This window comes from Ambystoma mexicanum, chromosome 14, assembly GCF_040938575.1.
Source record: "Ambystoma mexicanum isolate Mex_15411 chromosome 14, UKY_AmexF1_1, whole genome shotgun sequence".
NCBI lineage: Eukaryota > Metazoa > Chordata > Amphibia > Caudata > Ambystomatidae > Ambystoma > Ambystoma mexicanum.
Window position 1 is genome coordinate 125661466 of NC_090940.1, and position 25721 is coordinate 125687186.

Consider the following 25721-nt stretch of genomic DNA (forward strand, 5'->3'; position numbering starts at 1 on the left):
CGGTTGGTACGCCGCCTTTGACGGCGCTAACTGTAGAAAATAAACTGAATTCTTCCCAAAATACGACATTGGTAACAACATGTCCTGCGACTCCTTATACACCTTCCCCACCGTTATCCAACAAGGAGGTCCACGGCACAGAAATAAGGTGGGAATGCCCGACAAATTCGGAGTCGATCTCACTGTGTGGTGAGAGAGCGCAAGAGACCGTGCCCAAACATTTTATGACCTTTTTACGGGACACAGAGGGGGGCGGAAGTCAGATGCCGCCCCGCATTCCAAACTCCCCCATGGAACAAGCATTGCGCACGGGCGATAAGAAAACTCCTCGGATCGATCCATCCCTGCTCTCACTCCCGGGGGAGCAGGTAGTGATCATGGTACACAACACAGAGGGAGTGGAGGAAGTGGAGGACTTACGAACACCACCGGGTCTAGAAGACCCTCCTTCTTCTCCCCATTTGTTGTGTGAACCGGCTGAAGAGGAAAGTAGGGAAGAACATAGGAGGTCAGAGATTTCGGGGATTGACCTGGAAGAGGGGGATGACCAAGCCCTAGCTTCCCGCTCTCGGGAAGCATTGCCGAAACCCTGCTCCGACTCTAGTCCAATGAAACTACTCCCATTTCTACCCAATATCCCCCCCCCCAGCCGAACCTAATGCGGTTAATGTAACCGCTAACGCTAAACAGAATTTGAACAAACTGCCGAAAATTTCTGGAGGTAGCCACAAGATGTCCTCCCGTAGGACGGTGAGGGCCAAGCCTCCGTATAAAAGAGGTTAGATGGGGGGGAAAAAACAAACAATCCCTCATTGTATGTCAACCCTGAAAGAGTTTTTCGGAAAACAAATACGAATGGAGGGCGAAGGTCACCACGACGTTTCAGAGGCAGAACTCTTGGCCATAGTTGAAGATAGAGCCATGCACCTCTCAATCCCGAACCTTCCTGCCAATACGACTGCCATGTCGGAGAGTCTGAGCAATAGTGCACCGCTTCTAACCGCGCAAGGGAGCCGGCCCCCCAATATACTAAACATGGGAAAAGAAGCTGTAACAGGGAGAGTTCCCACAGAACTCGACAAGGGCACGGGAACCCACGCCCGGTTGAATAAGAGGTCTGTCTCTCCACACCTGATTACCAAGTTAGCCCACGTAGAAAGTGGGACCTTGAGAAGTGCCACCTTGATTACTGGCACTCCACCCTGCACGGACAACCAAGCAGAGGGATCGGGATTGTCAGGAACCCTAGCGGGGAGACTTATCCAGTTCCGGTATTGGTAAGCGGTTTCCCCGCGCTACATAAAGTGACTGAGCCCTCTTACCCTCGATCCCTGGAGACTAGCATGGAACCACACTTTGGAGAGGAGGGCCCTCAGTATGAAAAAAGCTTAGGCCTCCACCAAGATCGTGGCCCTCTGACACCTATCAGATGTCAAGGCGAATTTCCTGCTAGCCAAGAGGCTAAAACCCCCCCGAAAAAAGAGGATCCCATGACTATTCTATCTACAGTCACTATCGCGTTGGCCCCGTTCGGGAAATTATATGAAGCCATTAGCGATACCTTAAAAGACCAAACCACCCTGATCGCACTTATGCACACCAAATTGAATTTCCTGGAGGGGTTCATCACTGCTTCTCAGCAACACAAAGGCGAGGACAGGAGAGGTCTGGAGTCTACCCGGGAGATAGAAGTGGGCATTCGGCCAATCGACAGTCCCCTACCTTTGGCGAAATGCGGAGTTCAGACAGAGCAAAGTATAAAGGGAGCCTTGCCTTTGAACGGATCGACTGATAAACCAGGAAGGAAAAACGGATCAGTGGCTTTTACCCTACCAGAAGGAGCAGCGATTCAAACAACCACGAAACCAGTCGATTTCGCCAAAATGAAAATCCCGTCTACCTTTGAAATATTTCAACATAAAGGCCAAAGTGAACCGGTCTGCAAGGGCAAAAAGGCTGCAAGACACAAGCCCCCTCAACAGCCCGTACAAAAAGACAAAGCAGAGAGTAGAGGTCTAAATAACCAAGGTAAACCAACTCCACCTACACAAAATCGCCAAGTCTTCAAGCTAAAACCCCCGGATAAGACGCAGCGGGCTATACGGAGCCTAGAGAGGTCGCGAGAGGATTCCTATAACTCTATTGACCTAATGAATTTGAGTACATATACGGTCGAGGAATCCGAACCAGAAACTCTGATAGCGCCGAATCAAAAAAGAAAAAAACCTGAAAGTCGCGACAACAGAGAATCGGATGAACCGAAATCAAAAGCCTTGCTCCTTGATTTTCCCTCGTCTTCGCCGCGAGCATTAGAAAAAACCTCTCTGCCACAGAAAAGTCCAAGCTGGAAGCTGAGACAAGCGCTGGATAAGGGGTCCCTCGGGAGAAATCAAGATGAAGATCACGCCCGAGACCCACAGCAAAGATCACGCTCTCCCGGGGTAAAAAACCCTTGGGTCCAACAGGACAGAAAAAAGAACAGGAGCCCTCCTATGGACAACTCCAAATGCCGCTATAGAACCAAGGTTCATGCACTGTCGGGATCAACAAAGCGGCGAGCTGCTGGAGCCTCTTGTACTAATCGTTCTCCCTCACCAAATGAAAATGACGACAAGAACTTTCAAATTGCAAAGAACACTTGAAAGACTGGATAGCTGGACACTGAACCGTAAGGCTCTATCCAAACTGTTCCAGGAGAGTCAGTTGTCTAATATCGACGTCACAAAAGACATAAAAATCTTGGAACCGAATCCTAATGGAAGAAAAGACAGTTCGTTCCTACACATAGGATCGATCTATATCCAAGAACAAATCTGGAAAGCAAGAGCAGAATTGTACAATCTTGGTTTTCGACCTGTCATATGCGGTGGAGGGCAAAACGTCGAAGCTGTCCCTGCTGGAGCAGCCTTATTTTCGACCTAGACAGCAGGAACCTGCTCGAGGCCTGCGGCCTCGCAAGACTCCTACCAGGGACCAAGCTGCCTGTAAATATGTTGAAAACAGGCCTCGGCGTGAATCTAATATTTGGAATACTCGTCGGGATGTGAAAAGGAGAATGAGTATAGAGAGGGGACTCTCTCCGGCACCCCACTCGACACACAGAACCTTTCAACGTGTGGAACACATTGACGCGACAATGAATCATGGCAGAAGTTTATTTGAAAAAATTGACCCTATAGCGGAGGGATTGAGATACAACCTGGACCCCTCGAATCCCCTAGTCAACAGGCAGTAGCCACTAGAGAGTTTATTCAGTGTTTCTTTCACGAAGGCATCGGGTCCCCTGGAACCCCCAGGAGGGGGCACTGAAATTGGGATCGTGGAACACCAGAGGATTCGCCCATTTAACTGTTACATCAGACGTCAACTTTGGGAGCTTCAATGCCCTATGCTTGCAGGAAACATGGCTAATTGAGTCTCCCACGCTGGACGGTTTTCAATTGGCACACTCACCTGCCCAGAGAAGTGAGAGAGGTAGACCAAGATCTGGGCTCATTACCGCCATAAGAGTGGGCTCAGGCTTGTCACTGTCAAAGACACTTTTGGCTTCGGAATTCATTCTGGCGACGCTCTTGGAGAGGGAAAGGACGGAAGGGTCCTTGGAGCTTAACCAAAGTACCGAGATCCTCTTGATCAACGCCTACTGAAACCCAAAGCGAGTGACTAACGACTACTTCATAGCTCAAATCGAGTCTCTAATTGACGATTTCTTGATAACATCTAATTCCAGTGACGTGATCATTGCAGGAGACCTGAATATCGACCTAACTTTTCACTCTACGGTGCTCCAAAGTAGAAACAACAGATGGCACAATCTTTTAAAAGCAAGAGAGATGCACATCCTCAGGCAAAAAGAAGTGAAGGAGCTCGAAATAATCCCATCATGGGAGAGAATGGATCAATCAGCAATAATAGACTACATTCAAGTTTCGAGGAGCCTACTGCCGCTGCTTACATCCTTTGTAATCACCAGGACGCAGCATAGTGATCACAACTTGCTTACCTTCTCGTGGTACTCACGGAGAAGAGACGCGGTCTACGACGCCCAGAACCTGGTAGTAAATCAGAGCGGGAACAGGTTGAGACTGTCCGAAGTGGCTATCACCAATATAACCACCCAATACAAGGCACGCAAAATGGTCGAGCATTTATGCCCGGCAAGTCGGATCGAATACTCCCCCCTGCTGCAAGTATACCAACGGAAAAAAGGAGTGTCGAAACAGGGAAACAAGGCTCCACTCCACACATATAATGAACAGCTAGTAGCCCGAAGAAAGGGGGTCAGAAAATTGCAACGGGAGGCAGCTAAATCAACATCCTTAAGCAAGAAGGACAAAGCTATCATGGCATTAAAAAATTACAAAGCTTGGAAAACATGCTGCGCGCTATCAGTGGACATAAGGCACGTGATTTCTGGTCACTAATCAAGGGCAACTCCAAATTAGTAAATCAGGCACTGCAAAACTCGATTGGTGAAAAGACATGGACATCCCACTTTGAAAAGCTTTATGGAATTCCGAATAAGGATAAAGAGAGCGAAGCCCCTAGTTCTGGGGAACGATGGGAAATCCCTCTGGATCTGTCCACAATCAAAACGAAACTAAGACAACTAAATGGTTCCAGGGCGGCAGGACCGGATGGAATAACCAATTTTGATATAAAAGATAAATTGGATTTCTGGGCACCCTTCATCAAGGAGGTATTTTCAAACTGTGTAAGCCTCTCGTCCATTCCTGCATCATGGAAAAAAGCGATCCTGGTTCCCATTTTTAAAAAGGGAGCTAAAGATAATCCTGCACATTATCGCCCCATCGCGTTACTAGATTCCATAGCAAAACATTTTGGTGCCTTAGTCCTGGATAACTTTAGCAACTGGATCTCCGCGACTGGCCTGTCGGACCCCCTTCAGGCGGGTTTTGTGAAAAACATCGGAACTACGGTTAACATCTTGGCGGTGAGCACACTAAAAGCCAAAGTGTTCGAGGGCAGTCCGAAGATATACATGGCATTTATCGACCTGGTGCAGGCATTCGATCGGGTAGACAGGCAACGTCTTTGGGCAAAACTGCAACTTCACGCTTGCCCCCCAAGGATACTGGAGCCCATAAAGGCCTTGTATACGGACACCTCAGTATGTGTCCGGCTGAACAACCAAGGCCTCCTATCCTCCTGGATGAAAACAGCAAGAGGGGTAAAGCAGGGATGCCCTTTAGCCCCCGCTCTGTACAATGCATACATGGCCGATTTTAAAGAGTATGAAGCCAGAGTCCGGATGTTCCCTCCTACACTGGGATTAAGCAAAATCTCACGCCTACTATATGCGGACGACATAATACTCTTCGACGTAACCCCGATTGGCCTCCAGAGGCAGATAAACAACCTCGACTCCTACCTGAAGGAAAATAATCTTTTGATGAATTTGGAAAAAACTAAGATCATGATTCTGGGTAGAAAGGAAAGGAAATTGGAGAAATTCACATGGGTGATAAACAACACTAAAATCGAACTGGTGGACAGCTTCAAATAATAGTAGCACACAAAAAAGAACTTAGACAACAAAGTGTGAAGTTAAAGAGATCCGGTCTAGATGCTGAATCGTATAAAGAAGGTGTCAGACACCTCAATAACAACTACAGAAACTGGCTTAGAGCTCATAGACACCTTGTCCTTCAGCAAGATGGAGAGAGAATGCTTTATGCACTCTCCCTCAGAAATTCTAGAAACTCTTGGATAATGTGGGGATGAATGAACTAACTCGGGACCGAAAAAGGATTCAGTTATACCAGAACAGGTCTGGACTGAGCACTTTACTATGGTCTATGGTTCCACAAAATCAATAGTTTGTGAGAGGAACACAATGATTGAGTGGTCACTTGAATTTACCGATTTAGATCTTGAAGGGCTAATAAGGAAATCATCCGTCTTGAGAGCAGTGGGACCCAATGGTCTTAGTAATACAATTCTTAAAATGGTCCCACCTATTTGGGCAAGGGTACTAAAGCAACTATTTGATAATATCATCTGACTGAAGAGACTTCCAGACTCATGGAAACACTCTATAGTTATACCCATCTATAAGAAGGGGGATAGATTATTGGCATCAAATTACCGCCCGATTTCCCTCCTAGATGCTGACAGCAAAATCTTTACATGCCTTATTCTAGGGGAATTGGAAGCCTGGGCGAAAGTCAAGAGAATTATACCTAGGCAACAATCTGGTTTTAGGAAGGGTTTCTCTACATCTCTCAATGGACTAGTTTTGAGTTGTCTTGGTGCGAACTCGTTCTAAGGAGGTGGTCCCCTCTTTTTGGATCGTGGATTGACCTCTCCCAGGCATTTGATACAATTGATAGGAATCTCCTATGGAAAAAAGTTGGATGCCTGGGGGATTCCACCCAGTTTATTATCCATCCTGAGAGAGTTACACTATAATAATCTTATGCGTGTGAGGCTGTGTAGATCTGACCTTCTGTCAAACCCGATCAGGATCGAGAGAGGTGCTTGTCAGGGCTGTCTACTAGCTCCCCTCCTGTTCATTCTTTTCAAGGCACATCTATCCAGATGGCTGCAGGGAATAGGGTTAATATCACCTTCCATTGGAAACACAAAAGTTAATTGGTTAGCTTATGCAGATGACGTTGTAGTCCTGGACTACTCTCAAATTGGGCTGCAGAGTCTCTTGATCGCATTAGAAAACTATGCGTGCATTAATAACCTAACCATTATTCCTGCGAAGTCCAAGATATTAATATTTAAACATCTGTGAAAGACAGTTAAGAACTATGCCTGGAACTTTGACCAGCTATCGATAGAGACTGTTTCGGAACTAACCTACTTGGGAGCCACACTCAGATCTTTTCCAACGAAGAGCATTCTGTTGCTATCATTTGATCTAAAAATGGTGAAGTTGGGAGCACAAATGAAAAAAATAAAATCCAAATTCTGTAAATTCTCTATACTCCCACTCCTGAGATTTTACATAGGTAAGGTAGTTCCGATAGTTCTATTTGGCTTCGACTACAACTCAACAACCATGGATATAGAATGGGACACAATCGAAGGCAAGTTGTGGAAACGAACCTTAGGTTTACCGGACTGTGTGCCAATTGTTTCCCTCTGATACGAACTAGGCCTTTCATCACTTAGATTATGGATGGAAAGGAAGTGGATGGCACTCTATAGATTAATCCTAGACCCACCAAAGAACTCCCTCTTTGAGGAAGTGGCTGTTGAGTTACATTTTGGTAAAAATGGATTCTTGGTCAAATTTAAGTAAAGATGCTTGGAAATACTGGCCAGATCTGAGTGTGGTGTTGACCTCCTCCTTCAGAACCCACTAAAGGTGAAAGAAAAGATGAAGCAGCATGACTGGATAGACACTATAGACAGTATGAGGCAGGCTAAGAGGTCAGCCTCCTTTACATTGATGGAAAAGTGACTGTCTGTAGTGCCTGCCTATCTAAAGAAGTCACCTGATTCATGCTTTAGAATATCTTTTCTGAGATTCCGTTTGAACCTACTCCCTATTCTAGAGATACTAGCAACTAGAGATAGGGAAGGGAAAATCACACCGAATTGTGACAAGTGTGATAATAACGAAGTCTAGACGAATAAACATCTACTATCTAAGTGCCCAGGCACATGGAGTCTGAGGGTTAGAAGATTCAGCAGGATTGTTCATGATGAATCTTGGCTAAACACCCATGACTTCTGGGATAGATTATCGTCGGGTAATGAGTCTGCTCTTTCTGTAGAGGTTGTAAGATCTCTAAGGGAACTCAAATTGTTGACTGATTGAGATGCACAAGGGAGAGAAGGTGAGGAATGATCCGTAGAGGCCTTTGGATCTCTGGTTGTGATCTTTTTCTTTCTTTTTTTCTTTTTCTCTCTCTCTCTCTTCTCTTTTTTTCTCTTCATGTAAAATGCAGGTGCTGATGAGATCTGTTGTCCTCCTTTTACTGTGTTTACCTTGTGTGTTCTCTTCTTCCTTTCCTACCCTCTTCCCATATTAGTGGGTATGTGTTAGATTTTATTTGAATAATTGTAAACGGATTATGTAAATAAACTTAATTGTATTTTTTGTATGTATTTTCAACTTAAATGTGTTAAAAGTCAATATATATATATGGATATATATATATATATTTTAATATATTACATTTATAATGTACTACACGCAATAAAAATGAATTTGGACATAACCATGCATATCGCATCAACACATGATACATCCTCATAATTATGCAATAGAAAAAGATCAGATATCACAGACCGTTAAAATAACATCCCAAAATGTACCATATAATACAATCGATTAATATCATTCCCTTCCATAAAAGGATTCCGTATCCTATCTTCACAGCTAAGATAAATTAAATGATCATAAGACTTTAAACATTTTTTCCGTAAATGAATCAAACTTTCACATCCCATGAGTAGATGCCTCGTTGTCTCAATGGTATGCTCCCTGCACAATCTACATAGCCTCCCAGTACCAGGAATCCCCATCCTAGCCTCTGTAATCTCTAAAGAGGGCGCCATATTAAATGTTATGTTTCAGTACAATTGAATAGTGTAGTTTGTTTTAAATGCAGTAATGTATCTAGGCACAGTACTTCTATAGAGGTAATAGTACAGGGACTGACAAGGGCAGTCAGCAGTACCAGCACGTCGTGCTGAAGATCGAGTGTTTTGAGTGTTTCTTCCTGCTTCATCGTTTGGAGGCGTGTGCTCAGAGGCTTGTCCCGAGCCCTCCATCTGACTTACCCTCAGTCCTCCGCGAAGCGGACCGTGAAGGGACTGACAAGGGCAGTCAGCAATCCGCGGGCCCGCGCGGCAGCGCGCGGCAGCGCGCTGATTTTAATACTGTGACACTCACCATATCGATCCCCTGCTTTCCAGGCCCGGAGGATGGCAGCCCGGGAAGATCTCGTAAAGCGGAAAATGGAGCTGGAGGATCAGGCCGATCAGGACAAGCGCCTGCTAAGAAATGGTAAACCTCGCCAGCTGCCGCCCCACAACAAGGACCATGTAACCTCACCGGAAACCGCGGAGCAGCTGTCTACTCAGAGGCTTCAACGGATCTCCCGCATCAAACACGCGGGTAAAGTAGTACAGCTAAACTCTACCCGGCCAGCCGAGCTGAACGAGGTAGGTGACCCTACGCTTCTCCCGATGGAATCCTTGGGTTCGGTTGGTACGCCGCCTTTGACGGCGCTAACTGTAGAAAATAAACTGAATTCTTCCCAAAATACGACATTGGTAACAACATGTCCTGCGACTCCTTATACACCTTCCCCACCGTTATCCAACAAGGAGGTCCACGGCACAGAAATAAGGTGGGAATGCCCGACAAATTCGGAGTCGATCTCACTGTGTGGTGAGAGAGCGCAAGAGACCGTGCCCAAACATTTTATGACCTTTTTACGGGACACAGAGGGGGGCGGAAGTCAGATGCCGCCCCGCATTCCAAACTCCCCCATGGAACAAGCATTGCGCACGGGCCATAAGAAAACTCCTCAGATCGATCCATCCCTGCTCTCACTCCCGGGGGAGCAGGTAGTGATCATGGTACACAACACAGAGGGAGTGGAGGAAGTGGAGGACTTACGAACACCACCGGGTCTAGAAGACCCTCCTTCTTCTCCCCATTTGTTGTGTGAACCGGCTGAAGAGGAAAGTAGGGAAGAACATAGGAGGTCAGAGATTTCGGGGATTGACCTGGAAGAGGGGGATGACCAAGCCCTAGCTTCCCGCTCTCGGGAAGCATTGCCGAAACCCTGCTCCGACTCTAGTCCAATGAAACTACTCCCATTTCTACCCAATATCCCCCCCCCCAGCCGAACCTAATGCGGTTAATGTAACCGCTAACGCTAAACAGAATTTGAACAAACTGCCGAAAATTTCTGGAGGTAGCCACAAGATGTCCTCCCGTAGGACGGTGAGGGCCAAGCCTCCGTATAAAAGAGGTTAGATGGGGGGGAAAAAACAAACAATCCCTCATTGTATGTCAACCCTGAAAGAGTTTTTCGGAAAACAAATACGAATGGAGGGCGAAGGTCACCACGACGTTTCAGAGGCAGAACTCTTGGCCATAGTCGAAGATAGAGCCATGCACCTCTCAATCCCGAACCTTCCTGCCAATACGACTGCCATGTCGGAGAGTCTGAGCAATAGTGCACCGCTTCTAACCGCGCAAGGGAGCCGGCCCCCCAATATACTAAACATGGGAAAAGAAACTGTAACAGGGAGAGTTCCCACAGAACTCGACAAGGGCACGGGAACCCACGCCCGGTTGAATAAGAGGTCTGTCTCTCCACACCTGATTACCAAGTTAGCCCACGTAGAAAGTGGGACCTTGAGAAGTGCCACCTTGATTACTGGCACTCCACCCTGCACGGACAACCAAGCAGAGGGATCGGGATTGTCAGGAACCCTAGCGGGGAGACTTATCCAGTTCCGGTATTGGTAAGCGGTTTCCCCGCGCTACATAAAGTGACTGAGCCCTCTTACCCTCGATCCCTGGAGACTAGCATGGAACCACACTTTGGAGAGGAGGGCCCTCAGTATGAAAAAAGCTTAGGCCTCCACCAAGATCGTGGCCCTCTGACACCTCTCAGATGTCAAGGCGAATTTCCTGCTAGCCAAGAGGCTAAAACCCCCCCGAAAAAAGAGGATCCCATGACTATTCTATCTACAGTCACTATCGCGTTGGCCCCATTCGGGAAATTATATGAAGCCATTAGCGATACCTTAAAAGACCAAACCACCCTGATCGCACTTATGCACACCAAATTGAATTTCCTGGAGGGGTTCATCACTGCTTCTCAGCAACACAAAGGCGAGGACAGGAGAGGTCTGGAGTCTACCCGGGAGATAGAAGTGGGCATTCGGCCAATCGACAGTCCCCTACCTTTGGCGAAATGCGGAGTTCAGACAGAGCAAAGTATAAAGGGAGCCTTGCCTTTGAACGGATCGACTGATAAACCAGGAAGGAAAAACGGATCAGTGGCTTTTACCCTACCAGAAGGAGCAGCGATTCAAACAACCACGAAACCAGTCGATTTCGCCAAAATGAAAATCCCGTCTACCTTTGAAATATTTCAACATAAAGGCCAAAGTGAACCGGTCTGCAAGGGCAAAAAGGCTGCAAGACACAAGCCCCCTCAACAGCCCGTACAAAAAGACAAAGCAGAGAGTAGAGGTCTAAATAACCAAGGTAAACCAACTCCACCTACACAAAATCGCCAAGTCTTCAAGCTAAAACCCCCGGATAAGACGCAGCGGGCTATACGGAGCCTAGAGAGGTCGCGAGAGGATTCCTATAACTCTATTGACCTAATGAATTTGAGTACATATACGGTCGAGGAATCCGAACCAGAAACTCTGATAGCGCCGAATCAAAAAAGAAAAAAACCTGAAAGTCGCAACAACAGAGAATCGGATGAACCGAAATCAAAAGCCTTGCTCCTTGATTCTCCCTCGTCTTCGCCGCGAGCATTAGAAAAAACCTCTCTGCCACAGAAAAGTCCAAGCTGGAAGCTGAGACAAGCGCTGGGTAAGGGGTCCCTCGGGAGAAATCAAGATGAAGATCACGCCCGAGACCCACAGCAAAGATCACGCTCTCCCGGGGTAAAAAACCCTTGGGTCCAACAGGACAGAAAAAAGAACAGGAGCCCTCCTATGGACAACTCCAAATGCCGCTATAGAACCAAGGTTCATGCACTGTCGGGATCAACAAAGCGGCGAGCTGCTGGAGCCTCTCGTACTAATCGTTCTCCCTCACCAAGGCAAATGAAAATGACGACAAGAACTTTCAAATTGCAAAGAACACTTGAAAGACTGGATAGCTGGACACTGAACCGTAAGGCTCTATCCAAACTGTTCCAGGAGAGTCAGTTGTCTAATATCGACGTCACAAAAGACATAAAAATCTTGGAACCGAATCCTAATGGAAGAAAAGACAGTTCGTTCCTACACATAGGATCGATCTATATCCAAGAACAAATCTGGAAAGCAAGAGCAGAATTGTACAATCTTGGTTTTCGACCTGTCATATGCGGTGGAGGGCAAAACGTCGAAGCTGTCCCTGCTGGAGCAGCCTTATTTTCGACCTAGACAGCAGGAACCTGCTCGAGGCCTGCGGCCTCGCAAGACTCCTACCAGGGACCAAGCTGCCTGTAAATATGTTGAAAACAGGCCTCGGCGTGAATCTAATATTTGGAATACTCGTCGGGATGTGAAAAGGAGAATGAGTATAGAGAGGGGACTCTCTCCGGCACCCCACTCGACACACAGAACCTTTCAACGTGTGGAACACATTGACGCGACAATGAATCATGGCAGAAGTTTATTTGAAAAAATGTACCCTATAGCGGAGGGATTGAGATACAACCTGGACCCCTCGAATCCCCTAGTCAACAGGCAGTAGCCACTAGAGAGTTTATTCAGTGTTTCTTTCACGAAGGCATCGGGTCCCCTGGAACCCCCGGAGGGGGCACTGAAATTGGGATCGTGGAACACCAGAGGATTCGCCCATTTAACTGTTACATCAGACGTCAACTTTGGGAGCTTCGATGCCCTATGCTTGCAGGAAACATGGCTAATTGAGTCTCCCACGCTGGACGGTTTTCAATTGGCACACTCACCTGCCCAGAGAAGTGAGAGAGGTAGACCAAGATCTGGGCTCATTACCGCCATAAGAGTGGGCTCAGGCTTGTCACTGTCAAAGACACTTTTGGCTTCGGAATTCATTCTGGCGACGCTCTTGGAGAGGGAAAGGACGGAAGGGTCCTTGGAGCTTAACCAAAGTACCGAGATCCTCTTGATCAACGCCTACTGGAACCCAAAGCGAGTGACTAACGACTACTTCATAGCTCAAATCGAGTCTCTAATTGACGATTTCTTGATAACATCTAATTCCAGTGACGTGATCATTGCAGGAGACCTGAATATCGACCTAACTTTTCACTCTACGGTGCTCCAAAGTAGAAACAACAGATGGCACAATCTTTTAAAAGCAAGAGAGATGCACATCCTCAGGCAAAAAGAAGTGAAGGAGCTCGAAATAATCCCATCATGGGAGAGAATGGATCAATCAGCAATAATAGACTACATTCAAGTTTCGAGGAGCCTACTGCCGCTGCTTACATCCTTTGTAATCACCAGGACGCAGCATAGTGATCACAACTTGCTTACCTTCTCGTGGTACTCACGGAGAAGAGACGCGGTCTACGACGCCCAGAACCTGGTAGTAAATCAGAGCAGGAACAGGTTGAGACTGTCCGAAGTGGCTATCACCAATATAACCACCCAATACAAGGCACGCAAAATGGTCGAGCATTTATGCCCGGCAAGTCGGATCGAATACTCCCCCCTGCTGCAAGTATACCAACGGAAAAAAGGAGTGTCGAAACAGGGAAACAAGGCTCCACTCCACACATATAATGAACAGCTAGTAGCCCGAAGAAAGGGGGTCAGAAAATTGCAACGGGAGGCAGCTAAATCAACATCCTTAAGCAAGAAGGACAAAGCTATCATGGCATTAAAAAATTACAAAGCTTGGAAAACATGCTGCGCGCTATCAGTGGACATAAGGCACGTGATTTCTGGTCACTAATCAAGGGCAACTCCAAATTAGTAAATCAGGCACTGCAAAACTCGATTGGTGAAAAGACATGGACATCCCACTTTGAAAAGCTTTATGGAATTCCGAATAAGGATAAAGAGAGCGAAGCCCCTAGTTCTGGGGAACGATGGGAAATCCCTCTGGATCTGTCCACAATCAAAACGAAACTAAGACAACTAAATGGTTCCAGGGCGGCAGGACCGGATGGAATAACCAATTTTGATATAAAAGATAAATTGGATTTCTGGGCACCCTTCATCAAGGAGGTATTTTCAAACTGTGTAAGCCTCTCGTCCATTCCTGCATCATGGAAAAAAGCGATCCTGGTTCCCATTTTTAAAAAGGGAGCTAAAGATAATCCTGCACATTATCGCCCCATCGCGTTACTAGATTCCATAGGAAAACATTTCGGTGCCTTAGTCCTGGATAACTTTAGCAACTGGATCTCCGCGACTGGCCTGTCGGACCCCCTTCAGGCGGGTTTTGTGAAAAACATCAGAACTACGGTTAACATCTTGGCGGTGAGCACACTAAAAGCCAAAGTGTTCGAGGGCAGTCCGAAGATATACATGGCATTTATCGACCTGGTGCAGGCATTCGATCGGGTAGACAGGCAACGTCTTTGGGCAAAACTGCAACTTCACGCTTGCCCCCCAAGGATACTGGAGCCCATAAAGGCCTTGTATACGGACACCTCAGTATGTGTCCGGCTGAACAACCAAGGCCTCCTATCCTCCTGGATGAAAACAGCAAGAGGGGTAAAGCAGGGATGCCCTTTAGCCCCCGCTCTGTACAATGCATACATGGCCGATTTTAAAGAGTATGAAGCCAGAGTCCGGATGTTCCCTCCTACACTGGGATTAAGCAAAATCTCACGCCTACTATATGCGGACGACATAATACTCTTCGACGTAACCCCGATTGGCCTCCAGAGGCAGATAAACAACCTCGACTCCTACCTGAAGGAAAATAATCTTTTGATGAATTTGGAAAAAACTAAGATCATGATTCTGGGTAGAAAGGAAAGGAAATTGGAGAAATTCACATGGGTGATAAACAACACTAAAATCGAACTGGTGGACAGCTTCAAATACCTGGGCGTTATCATCAACAAGAATAGTAAGGAAACAGCGATGCAGGAAAACATCATGTCCAAAGCAAGACTGCTCGTTTCACAATCCCGAGCAATATTGAAAAAATATGGAAAATTTACTCTGGCGCCAGTGGTGACTTTCTAAAAGTCTAAAGTAATTCCAACACTCACTTACGGGGTAGAAGCTTTACCGAACCTTCCAACCTCCTTTTGGTCCAAACTGGAAGGATTCTATTGGAGAAAGGTTCTAAATCTCCCCGATTCGCTTCCAATTGTGCTATTAAGAAGGGAACTTTCTCTCCAATCCTTGACCTCCATTGTGACCCGTAATGAAGTCATGCTATTTCGAAAGTCTTTACTTCCAAGCCCCCCATTGATTATGCAAGAAATTCAGCAAGAAATTCAGTCGGGAACATGCAAAATGTTAACAAAATGTTAACAAAATGGGCGGCAAAGATTGACGCAATCCTAGAGGGCGCTGGAAGCTGTAAAAATGAATTAATACACAACCCTTCCAAGTTCAAACTGCGTCTATTACAGCAAGACTGGATCGACACCTTAGAAAAAGCAGCCGCATCAAAATTGTTCACAGATTTGCCTCCACAGTTGACTAAAGTGAACGAACTTAAGCCTTACTTGATAAAAGGGCCGGATCCCAGTTTCAGGGTTCACTTTTTAAGAATCCGTTTGAACATCCTACACACAAGGGAAGTCCTATTCCGAAGAAAGTTGGCATCGGATGAAGTTTGCAGATTCAGCAGGAAGCTAGAGATGGCAGAAACCATAAGGCATCTCCTGCTTAACTGCTTAGGACTCACAGACCCTCGTTTGAGACATTTGGGGCATTTGTTTAAAAACCTACATGTCGACGAAGAAGAAGAATGGTGGTGTCGGCTTCTTAGTGGGGTGAAGACCACTTGGGTGATTGCGGTGGTGGGCTTCTTTCGAGAGATTAAACTGCTGTCCTGATGGGAGTATGTGAGCAGGGTTATCAGCTGGGTGTCCTCACACTAACTGCTCTGGGGGGGACACGAACTCAGTCTCTGACTATGAATTCTAGATCTCGAATTTTGAATTTGAACTAGATTCGAAAAAGAATTGATCTGACAGAGCCTTTCGGGGAACTTTGAGATGCATGGGGCTCTGGACAAAGATTGTCTTAGTTTTACAGGGAATCTGGATCAGTTAATGGGGGGACCTCTCTATCTCTCCTTTCCTCTTTCCCCTCTTCAATTTTGTAAAAATTGTTTTATACAATTAAACAAATAAAAAAAATAAAAAAAAATAGAGGTAATAGTACACATTTTCCCCACTGTTTACTTGTGTGGCCAACTTGACCTCTGAATTTTCAAGGATGCATTAATTTACAATTCTCCGGGCCACATGCTTATAGACCAGTTTCATACATTGTACTTGATGTTCATCCAATAATACAGCCCACTGATCATAACTCAAAAATATCTGTTTCATGGTAAATACCTGCATAAATGTTTAAACAACTGTTAAAATGGATTTGTGAACTCTGTCCTGGATGTCAGGGTAGCGATGGCGGCGGTCAAGGCTAGGTCTCAAGAGGAGTGAGGGTGACTGAAAGCCCGCAATGATCACACAAAGCAAGGACGCTTACAAATTACTCCAGACAGGTGTTATATTAGAAATATAGACACATTTATTACAAGGCCTTTGTAACATCGACCATAGTAATGAATCACGGCAAAACTCCAATAAACCAACACATCACAAGCAATACAATATATATACAAGACCAAGGGGTCTAAAGAGTTAGAAGCACGAAATATGCAGACCATCTAGATGGGGAGGAAAACAGGCAGTGCAAGTAATCGTTAGACCCAGTTCGACATCAGAGGCCACCTAACTAGAAGGAAGTCCGAGCCCTACGAAGAGTGGAGCCTTATGCTCAAAAGTACCTGCACACGTGGGTGCCAACGGGCAAAAAAGAGTCTCTTCAGGGAGATCAGGCAGTTCAGAGAGGTGAACAAAACGATGATGAACAGTTCCCCGCTACTCCAGCGCGGCCTCCACTTGTGGGCAGAAGCAGGGCGCGAGTGCGGAAAAGGGTTGCTGTTTACGACAGCGGTGGAGAGCCACAGGCTCCTGCGGGAGGGCGACCGGTTAGGGTATTGACTACTCACTGGTCCCCGATGCAGGCAGAACCAGGCTTCTCCGGTTCCGTTTCGGTACTGGCAGGTTCAGATGCGATCAGCAGGATGTCTCGACTCCGTGTAGATTCCGCGACGGCAGGAGTCAGGGTGGAGGGTGTCCCAAATGCAGTGAACACGCACAGGTTTGTTACCACAGCAGGGCAACTCGGCAACCGCATGTATTCCGGTCCCAAAGCACACGTCTCACTTCAGACCTGGGAATGCCAAGTGTACGAATCGTGTGAGAGTGCCGAGGACACGGGATTAGCAGTAAGACAGACAGCGGTGACAGCGCAAGGTTCCTGTGTAGGATGGTCAGTCCACTGGATGGCGCAGGGACGCTTCCGAAGGCTTACGTACAGGATTTGGTGAAGGTGCCAAGAATAGTTGTTCCCATTATTCTAAAGGGTCGAAGCGCCAGTACAGGCCTTCTCGTTCGATCAGAGGCAGAGGGGTCTCACAGGACGACAGCAGTGCAGGGTACCAAACCTTCAGCGGGTCACCAGCGATTTATCGACTCAGCTTCTTAGTTGCAGGATACTTGGCTCCTTATCCTTTGTTCGTGAGAACTCAGGAGATCGACATGGTAGTGGTGTTTCCAGCCTCCTCTTATCCAGAGTTCCCTTTGCGCCAAAACAGAGAGGACCCAATGGGAGATCTGCTCACAATACACTCACACCATACGTGGACCTATCAAGGACTGCCCCGAGTCGGCTCGACCTGGGGGAAGATGAAGGGGCAAGACGGTCAGCGGACAGGACAAAGAACCTCGTGGCATGGCCATTTTGGAGGCCAGGCCACCCATTTGGGCCAAACGCGGGAAGTGCGGTTAACATGGCAAAAAGGGGTTCAAAACACAAAGAAATGATAGCTGCCACCAGTCCCGTCCGTGACACACTTGCATATTTCATGATAAGTCCAGCCAGAGTTTCTAGGGCCATTGGAATGACTAGAGACCCAAGAGCGCGGCAATGTAAGTTACGGTGCACTCTTGTTTCATGTTGCTCAAAAGCTACAACATGAGGAAGGGATTAAGGGAAACAAAGTCTCCCGGTACTGACTGTCTTAAGGGCATGTCAGTTTCCCCGTAAGAATGGAGCGAAAGCCCAGAGGAGTGCAGCGGAAGGCTGCGTTTCTCCGGCAAAGTCTAGATCAGGGCGTAAAACAACAGCAAAAAGTTTGGGGGTTGCCACATGGAAGGAACATTACCTACAATCATGAAATCTTTCCTAACAACAACCAGCCTCCCTGGTTCCCAACAAACATATATTGCATTGTTTTTGATTGGACCATTTGCCAATGCCGGGACCAGTTCAGTTTTTTGTCTATCAGAATGTCAGGATCGGCCAGGAACACTCATTGCCTTCTATGTGACCCGGCAGTATCTCTGGCAGAACCCTTGCAAAACTCACATCACGTTCGGATTCCTGTTACATCCACACCCATCTCAGGATGCATACAGCTTCGTTGCCATGGCGATTGTGGCGTCCCCTCCACAAGCGGAACGCGATAAGAGGAGTCAAGCGGAAACGAGGCCGTGCTCATCCGCTATAATCCCTTCCGGGTTGCCGCACTAGTTGCTTCTGATTCTGATTCAAGGCTAGTTTGTTTGTTCATTGTTCTTGTTCTTGACCCCCCCTTTTGTGCTCTTTTGCCTGGTTTGCTCTCCTCCTGGCCCACGACTCCAGACTGTCCTCTGACCTGCATTGTGGATACGTTTTACCTCTTGTTGATTACATGCTGCTGAATCCGGACCGTCCAACGACCTGCCTCCTCTTTCTGGATTACACCTGCATTGCCCGCACGCTGATTGACCTCGGATTGTTCAACGACCTGCCTCCTCTTTTCGGACATTATCTGTATTGCTCACCCGCTGCCGACCCGGAACGTCCGACAACCTACCTCTTTGGACATCATCTGCATCTGCCACATGCCGTCAACTGGGGAGCGGCTCCCAATCCGCTACGGCTGATTGGGCGGCCGTGTTTGCTTGCCTCCACTACTGCCTAGAGTGAACCTACACCATCCCATTCTCGGCACCTGGACAAGAGACTGTGAACATTGGCGCATAAGGCGTTAGGCGTCCTCGTTTCATCAGGATAGTACCTCGGACTAGAGACTATTTACACATAGGCATCCTCTTGTCGGCAAGGTGTTAGGGTTAGGTTGGATGGTGCACGAGTTCCTCGGTAGTATTCTCACCATAGACCCCAGTGGTAAGTGTACTACATTCCATCTCCTCGTTTCTTCTTGCTCCTTGCTGTTCAATGTTCTTGTTTGGTTCTAATATTCATGGTCTTGTATAGTTCTTGGGGACTACCTTGTTTGAACTCAGGTCTTTTCATTTAGGCAGTCATCAGTATTGGAGTTTCCAACCCGAGGCTAACAACGGTGTCTGAACTTGCCAAACTACGGATGCAGTGATCTCCATCTTTCGGCTAATTGATTCCTTTGTGGTTTTGATTATAAATACAAAGGGGTACATTGGTAGGAAGAACTCTACAGGGACGCTTCCAGTTCTTCTACCGGATTATTCTCAGGACCAGCAGCCTGACACAGAAGTCCCAGATATTTACATACAGCCACCTGTTCTGAGACTGATTGATCTTCCTGGTATAGTTCTTGACTTTAACATGTGTCGGTGAAAAGACCATGATCTTAGATTTCTCAATATTTATCTGGAGCCTATTGAATCTGGTGTGCTGGCCTAAAGCTTCCAGACGTATCTGAAGCCCCTGAGGAATGCAATCGAGGAAAAGCAGATTGTCTGCGTACCCCAGCCAAGAGACTGAGGTACTCCCATATTTTACTGGATAGGTATTTGGTAAATCGTTGATGCTTTGAGCCACTGCTGTAGGCCTGGGAGCTTCCCCTATACACCTGCGGGAGGAAAAACAGGAGGGCTGACGATAGGGGGTGGTGAAACTGTTTGAAAGCCTGGCTACTCTCCCCTTAGACGAACGAAAGGGCAGCTGTTCAGAATTGTTAAAGTCACTTTAAAAGTGACACTCAGGTTGTCAACCTTGGGGGATGTGCAGAGGACATAAGGGAGGGAGAAAGATTACGGGAGAGTTGAGAGGGTGTGTGGCAATAGTTACCAAGAAAAAGATTGCCTTGGTTTTGGAAGAGTTTAGAATAAGACAATACAGTGTCATCCACGGATGAATGGCAGAGAGACTGTTGCAGTGAGTGGATAGTTTGGATTTATATTTTGTATTTATTTGATGAAGAAGGGTGTCAGTTTTAATCCGAAATTACTTACAATACCACTTTTAAGTATGACAAGATTATACCCCGAAAGTGTGACTGTGCAGTATCAGAAAGATGACCAGTGGTGAGCCCTTTTATAAGGTTGGGAAAAGGTGGGACATAGACCAGTGAAAATACAAAAAAAGTGACTTACATTGGTTACATCAACCTACAGGAAGAATGTGCTACAAACCAAAAGTGAGTTTTGTATATTCTGTTTCTGCCAGAAGCTCACAGTTTCCAGAGCACTGGTCCTCTCTAGGGTGGACTATTGCAACAGCCTCTTTCTAAATCTTCCTGCCTCTACTCTTTGACCTTTACAACGTATCCAGAACAGAACCTCAAGCCAGGGATAGTGTCCCTCCAGCTCTGGAATCTCTTCACTGGCTCCCCGTGGCTGCAAGGATCAAGTTCAAAACCCTTTGCATCCTGTACAAGGCTTGCTGGGGCCTGGGAACACTCTACCTCCAACTTTCTCTTCCAAAACATCTTCCTTCTCGAGCTCTCCACTCATCCACCTCCACCTCTCTAAAGGTGAGATGTTTCTCCAAGCAGAGATTTTAGGGCAGATCTATCTCCTCGTCTGGGGCCACACTGTGGAACAGCTTTCCAGCCTCTCTCAAACTTGAGCAGAACCACCTCTGGTTCCGGGAGCAACTCAAGACCTTCCTTTTCACTTAAGCTTTCTCTCTTCCTCTCCGCTGCTGATGCATCTGACTGCTCCGCCACTGGCCACCTGGTCACCCTCTGAACTCGTGCCCAGGCTCCTGCATGTCCAGTTGCCCTTACACTGCCTCCAGGCTCCCCAGCACTAAAGGGTCTGTATCTGCAACCCTACAGTCCCTTCTATTTGCATTTATGATCCACCCACTGGCTGCACGTGTGAGTTAACTGTTCTCCCCCCTTCCGCTCCCCCTGGCATTTCTCCCCTTCACTCTTCCCCGCACTTGCACGATCTGTATGACACAAGGCCTAGTAAGATTGTTATTTTTCTCCTACCTTTTTTCCTCCTCCTTGTCTTGTCGTGCCTAGAAACACTTGTGCACAGGTGTGTTATAAATGCCACATCATATCATATCATACTAGAGGGAGTTGGGGAGGATGGGGAAGAGGGAAGAGGGTGCTCCCTCTTTGGTCAGTAGCCGAAGTTTAAGTAGAGCTTTGAAGAGAACTGCATTGAGAGGAGGCAGGGAGGCAAGGGACATTGACGGTGAGTGCAGAGCAGGAGTTGAGGAAATGGCATGATGAGTAGACAGAGATGGAGTCATCCATGTACTGAGTAGCCAACCCATTGACATCTGTGTAGCCCAGGTGTGGCGGAATGGGGTTACAGGTGTTCTGTAAAAGGGAGACAGGCGGCAGAGGCCGATGTGAGTGCTGCCGCCGCAATGAGGTAAGTGGGGAGGGGGGATTATTTTAAAAGGGGTCCGAGTTCAGGGGAAGATGGGGGGCAAGAGAGCCAGCCATCAGATGGCTTGGAACGTGGGCAAGCATCGGCAGATTCAAGCCTCCTGATTGGCTGGCTACCCCGTCAAGTGTGCTAATTGATATTACACACCAGCTTCCTTGAATCAGAAGAGCCTACTTTCAAATAGGACCACAGTGCATGCAGCCACACGTGTGTGCTATTAATAATATTGTGAACAAGACAAGATGTGCTGGCCTTGGTTCCTTGGCAGAGACCACCGGGACAGTCAATTCGGACTAGATTCTTTCCTTTGGAGGGGGTTAAACTTTCAGTAATTATATAAATAAACTAAAAACGATGGAATGGAATGCTGCCCAACAGAATGTCTGTTAGACCAAAAAGGGGCTAGTCTAGCATGTCCATCTAGCTCTTTGTTCTCTTGTTCAGTCACAACATAGATTTACAGATGCCAAACTATCTAGCACAGTGTTTTCCTTTGGTCCCAAAGCTCAATATACCCGCGAGAGAACAGTAACATCATAGGAAAAGCAATCTCCATAGGTCACAGCAATGTGAATGTGCGACAAGACGCACTGCATTAAATATTGCCTACTAGGGAAAAGCAAACAGATTGGCTCCTCGGGTAATGCACACGTGTGTTTGATAGCAGAATTATGAAGGCTTTGCAAATTAGACATTGTCTCTAACAGGCTTCTTTCTCGTTTTACATTGCCTCCATCAAAACCAAAGGGATTCACTTTGTGCAGACACACTAAACCCCCATACATAATTTCTAAACAGGATTCATTTTGGGGATTGCCACAAGCAGGCATGCATGGGAGATTAAATAGTAATTTTTCAAACCCTGTACATCAAAGGATGTCAGATGCAATTACTGTTCTCCAGTGCATTCTCCACCAGCCGGAATCATTACTGGCCCGGATGATATTTTTTAGTTTTGTTCTGGCTTGGGTTCCTTCGGTGGGGGTTAAGGGGGGACTGGAGCGCAGAGGACGAAGGGAGGTTGAACTGTTACAAAGGCTATTGGGAAAAAATACTTACAAATTACAGGAAAAGACAAACAGATTAGGGAAATGCAAAAAACAAGAATATAGGATGTCTCGATGATATTTTGGCCACCACTTAATAAAATGAAATAGTGATATTAATGAATGTTTATAAGCAAAAGTGTAAAAAAAGATCATCATCAAAAAACATGTATGCTTTATTTAGTGCAACATGAAAATCATGAGGAATACATATCAATCCAGCAAGTATAGATCACTCTAACATTTCTGTGAACTATTATACCTCAGGGGGTGTCTATTTCTCACAATACGTCATTTCATTTCGTCATTTCTATTGCGCTTTTCACCATGGCTATGGCCTCAACGCGCAGTAGGTTGAACGCCCTCGGATGGACCAAAGTCTGAAATATGGGAAAGTTAGGAGATGGCAGAATGCTTGTGTGCATAATAATATGATGTGATATATGTCATTTATAATGCACCTGTAAACAAGTGTTTCTAGGTGCGACAAGGCAAGGGAGGGAAGAAGGAGGGAGGACAAGACAAACGATCTTACCGGGCCATGTCACAAGGGCATGGCCGAGTCCCTGCCAGCCACCCACGTCTAATTGGCATGCGTACGGGTGATGAGAGGTACACTGGGGAAATAAGCTGGAGGGGTGTGTGTGAGGGGAAAGTCAGCTATGTGTGTAGCTGCAGTTCTAATTTGTTGTCATGAAAGGTAGCTACATTGTTATGGCAGAAGTGTTGTGCAAAGTGTCATTCGAGTTGTATGTGAAAGCCGATGAATGCACTGGTGTGGCCGTGTATTTGTCTAATTCCAAAGCGTGGAGTGCGAGTAGAAAAATGCATTGGTTATAATCAAGTGAAAGCCTAGAAATTGTGTTCTGAAACATTTGGGTTGATACATGTTGCTGAGTGCATGCATCCAGCTATCATTAAGTGGCTACATTCACTTTTAAAAGCATGACCTGGACACCAGCCAACATTAAAAAATTACGAAAGGAAGTCATTCTTTACAACAACAAAACCATCCTAGTTGTGAATTTTCCCATTATAATAGCTTGCAGTTTAATTTACTTACAATTGTAAATTAGGGCTGGGTTCAAAATGTTGTTAGTAACTGGAAACAGCAATAGTTCGGCAACGTGCCAAGTAGGTGCACAAAACAGCACAAATCACAAAACATAAAGTACTATAGAGTTTCTCATAATTGTTTCCTTATAATTTTGTTGTTGTTCTGGGTTATTTATTTATTTTTATTTTTAAAGCGCTCACACAGCCGGGGGGCATTGATGCGCTGTTACCAGAATATTTATTTTTTATTTATTTATTTATTTATTTATTTGTTTATATAGCGTTAAAGCCCGCGGGCATCAGAACGCTTACATATAGACTGGACAACAGAAAAGGAGACAGGACTAGGAGAGAGAAGGCCTAAGTTAACTCAAATTGAATCGTTATGTTACCGGGATTTATTTAAAAGTAAGGTTTTCAGTTTTTTTCTGAAGGTGAGGTAGTTAGGTTCAAGTTTTAATGAGGTGGGTAGGTCATTCCATTTTCCGATGGCTAATGTCGGGAAGGCCTTGCCAAGGCCATGTTGTTTTTTAGTTATAATGGTTTGTAGTTTGCCTGTGTTTGATGATCTGAGGCTCCTGGGTGGCTCGTACCATTTAAACTGTTTCTTGAGGTAGGCCGGGGCTGCGCCATATAGGCAGCGATGTACCATGGTGAGAGACTTGAAGGAGATTCTCTCTTCCATAGCCAACCAATGGAGGGTTTTCCTTTCTCCGGAGATGTGTTCTCTCCATGATTTTCCAGTGATCGTTCTGATGGCGTTGTTTTGGATGGTTTGGCATCTTTTCAAGCACTTACTATTGGCTCCCAAGAGTAGGGAGTTTCCGTAGTCCAATCTAGACAATATAGTGGCCCTAGCAATGATGGTGCTGTTTTTTTGGTCTAGCAATGGCCTAATCTTTTTAAGGAGAATCTGATGGTACTGACAGTTTTTTTTAAGGTAGCTTGTATGTGCTTCAATATGGGCCTCATTACACGGATTGCGGTAAAATACCGCCCTTACCAGCATGGCGCTATTAACGTGTCCGCCTAGGCAAGAGGTTGCTAATTGCGTGCCATTACGAGCACGCGGACACGAGCATAGCGCCATGCCGGTAATTAACCTATCGGCATGCCGCTAAAGACCCCGAAAAGACCATTAGCGGCACCGATGAAATCGCTGATAGCACTTCTGACCTCCAGCAACACGCAAATAGTGGTGACCGCTATTAGCGGTGACCACTATTAGCGCTCACCGTAAAATTGCAGAAACGGAAATAGCGTCATCGCACAGGAACGGGAAAGAGCACAGCGGCCATCTTTAAAAACACAATTCATTGCCATCCTCTGCCCCCAGGACCTGCATCCACACCAGTGCCATACCAAACCATCCAGGATCCCCTGACAATGCCCAAGGCAATTTAAAAAAGACACAGATCGGCAGCGGAAGGAGAAATTCACTAATGAGGAGCTCATCATGCTCACGGAGACGCTTGCTGCAAACGCGAATTTTGTCTTCGCGAATGACATGCGGCGTGAGACCCTGATAAAAAAAAAAGGCCATCTGGGCAGAGGTGGCCCAGAAAGTCAGTGCGGTGGGCACCACCACCCGCACCGTGAAAGACTGCAGGAAGCGGTGGGACGATCTCTACCTCCGTGTCCGCAGAATACTGGCTGCCAATCGTAGCCTGGCCATGGCCACAGGAGGTGGTGGAGATTCACCGATCAAACTCAGGGAGTGGGAGGAGACCTGCGCAAGCACTATTGGAGTTGAATCCATAGAGGGAGTCAGCGACATGGCGCGTGGTGCGCCCACAACATCAGATGGAGGTGAGTGTCCACATAAAACGATGCACTGTGAAAGGTGAGGTACCCCCAAATCTGAGCCCTAAATCAGCTCATGGATGCGGCCACAAACATACATGCACACAACCCTGCCTATGTGAGTGACACACCCCAACACACACACATGCACGCATCACCACAGACACGTGCCACCCAGACCCATGCATTAATGACCCACCCGACAGTCCAATGACCTGAATGCCCACTGATGAAGTCACAATGCATAGAACAGCATGATGAACAACATCTGCAT